This window comes from Taeniopygia guttata, chromosome Z (genome assembly GCF_048771995.1).
Source record: "Taeniopygia guttata chromosome Z, bTaeGut7.mat, whole genome shotgun sequence".
NCBI classification, from domain to species: domain Eukaryota; kingdom Metazoa; phylum Chordata; class Aves; order Passeriformes; family Estrildidae; genus Taeniopygia; species Taeniopygia guttata.
Window position 1 is genome coordinate 13072363 of NC_133063.1, and position 2744 is coordinate 13075106.

At 43.2% G+C, this 2744-nt stretch overlaps 1 long non-coding RNA gene across 1 annotated transcript; it reads right to left on the bottom strand.

Annotated features, from left to right (window-relative positions):
* Positions 1–347: 347 nt before the first annotated feature.
* LOC140681777 (uncharacterized) lies at positions 348–1654 on the bottom strand. The gene is made up of 2 exons (XR_012052962.1): positions 1406–1654; positions 348–976 (listed from the first exon to the last, which is right to left on the bottom strand). It is a non-coding gene; the product is annotated as an uncharacterized lncRNA (long non-coding RNA).
* Positions 1655–2744: the final 1090 nt, after the last annotated feature.

Consider the following 2744-nt stretch of genomic DNA (forward strand, 5'->3'; position numbering starts at 1 on the left):
ATATATTTAAAAAGGGGAGGGAATTAGGGAAAGCATATGGCCCAATTCTACAGCTGACATAATATGAAAGCTAATTAACAATCCTGGAGCCTTACCCTGAGGATTGTTTCTGCATTCTGCATACAGCACTTCCCAGAAGACAGATCAAATCCACAATATTTGAGGGGAATCAGACGCCTTCTCCTGACTTCTAGGTTGTAAGATCATATTTGCTAGCTTGCTTTTTTTCCCCATATTTTATGGGTGTCATGGTTTGACACTGGCACAATGCCAGCGCCCCATGAAAATACAACTTACCAACCAAATGCTGTGAAATGTGATCAAGAACAGAGCAAAGCAGGCCAAACTTAATAACAAAAGAAAAAACTTTATTACACTACTACTACTACTACTATAAAAGGAAAAGAAAGGAAAGAAAAAAAAAACACACAAAATTCGAAATGAAAACCTTCCAAAACATTTCTCCTCCCTCCACCCAACTCCACCAAACCCCAGCGAGACCCATTTGGATCCTTAATCAAGTTTTCACCCTTCAATATAATCAATACTGAGTCCATCGGGGAAGAGAGGAGTCCCCCTTGCAACCATAGACCCCCAGGACACACAACTGCCACCCTTTGTGTTTCCAATGTCACATGTGGCACCGCCCAGACCGGCCAATGTGACACTCTTCTCTCCATGTCACAGTGCTCTCACCACCGGGCATGGACAGAGACTGCTTATAGGGCCCCTTTAAGGATGCTCTTGCCAAGGACCACCAGGAACAACAGTCCAGTATCACAATTTGGGACTAGAGTCCCCCCCATTTTCCCCTGGGGCCGAGGGTCTAAAAGACAGAGATCGCCTTCTCTTCTTCCTGAAGATGGAGGGCATCCTCACACCCTCCTCAGCTCTCTCTCTCTGTCCACTCCAAAACTGGTAGTTGCTGCAGAAGGTCTCTTGGTTCACCAATGCATCCCCCTAAAATGCAGTCCCTCTTGAAAGAAAGAGTGGTTCCGTCTATGGTAAACAAGAAGAGTCCAGCCAAAAAGCCACTCTATCATCTGCCCCCAACCTTCTTCTCTAAACATCTGAAGTTTCAAGCTGTCTCTCTTTTCTTCAAATTCAGGAGGAGTAATATTTCATAAAGCTTTCATTTCTCAGGAAGGGTTAAAAGTCCCAACTCCCAAGGATGGCTCGCTGCCCAGGCTCCAGCTCCCACAGCCCGGCTGGGCACCTTGCGGCCCCCCCCCGCTCTTCTCCTTCCCTGCGGCGAACTGCTGATAAAACCACCGAGTCTCTGTCTCTTTTTCTCTCCTGGGAGAGAGAGACTCTGGGGGGGGGAACGGAGACATCCCAGATTTCTCCACCCTTCCATCTGCAGGAGCTGACCCAGTCGGTTCCGATCCTTTACCTCCTGGCCTACCTGTGCAGGCCGCATGGCTCCCCTCCCCCACCCAGCCCGGGCTGGGGGGGGAGGTCCGTACCTTGCGATGACCGGAACCAAAGAAGGACGAGTCCTCCTGGGAATTCCGCTTTTAACCCCTCTGTGTTCTCAGAGGCGTGTCCACCTTCAATTGGTCACCCCAAGTGTCAGTATCTAAACCTGACCCCTGACTGGTGAACCTCTTCCTTCTAAAAAAAAATTCTCTTCCCGTGTCAAACCATGACAATGGGCCAGGGAATCTTAAACTACTTTTTTTTTGAAAATAGAATAGCTTCAGAAAATGGGAAAGACTGCCTTCTACCATTGAAAATCTATCCTTTAAGAAGCTGAGAGTCATGGCTTTAATTTCTCTTGAGTCTGTGTGGTGTTTGCAACTCATGGGGCAATATTTAGCCAGTGTGAGAAAGGAAAGTTAGAATGCCACGACAGCTGGATGTTTTTGCCAGTAATGTATGCAATAATTAAATTCCTTCTATATATTCACCAGACAGTGGCCATAACTGCCCTGTGAAAGATGCAGCAGGGTGAATGCTGTAATTATGGAGGTCAGCCACGTTTGAGAAAAATGGTTTCCTGCTCAGCTCAGGAAGACAGATGTAGTTTGGTGATTAAAAGTGATATCAAGACTAGTAGTTGGCTCTTCAATTTGGGATGGAACACCTAGCTCATAAGTCTTTGCTCCCTTTCTTTTGATCTTGCCTTAAATGGCTCAGACTTATTCAGAAAAGCTGAACCAACAAAGAATACTCAATAGACTGAATTAGATTAGCACCAAAATTATTGGTTTATGCTTCCTCTGTTATTAAAGATGATTGAAATTTTCAAGTTAACTAAATTCCAAAGGCTGAGAAATCACTTATAAAGCTAGTATCAAGATGAACTTAGTTATTTTCAATTAGTCAAAATACCAAGAATATGTCAACTCCTTGATTTCCTAGACCAATAATAATTAGATGTCATATGTAGTAACAGACACAAAATCATAGGCACCAGTTCTGAAGATGTTAATCTACGTATAAAAGGTTATGCTTGTTATTATTATTCTGCTTTAAGTCTGTTTTCCACTTTAGTAAAACTCCCATTGATAGCTTTGTGACTGAGACTAGAACATGGGAAGCACAGTTCTGTGCACAGACATAAGAGAGACAGTTATGTGTTGTTTTTGTTGTTTGCAAGTGTTCCAAAGTTCTGGCAAATAATCTAAATGAGGTAAAAAATGAATACATTCTTGAAATATGATTTCATTGGAAATTTTGAAACCAGATCCATATAAAAGTGTCATTAGTTATCAAATAACTCTTTTCTAGCTACATATTAA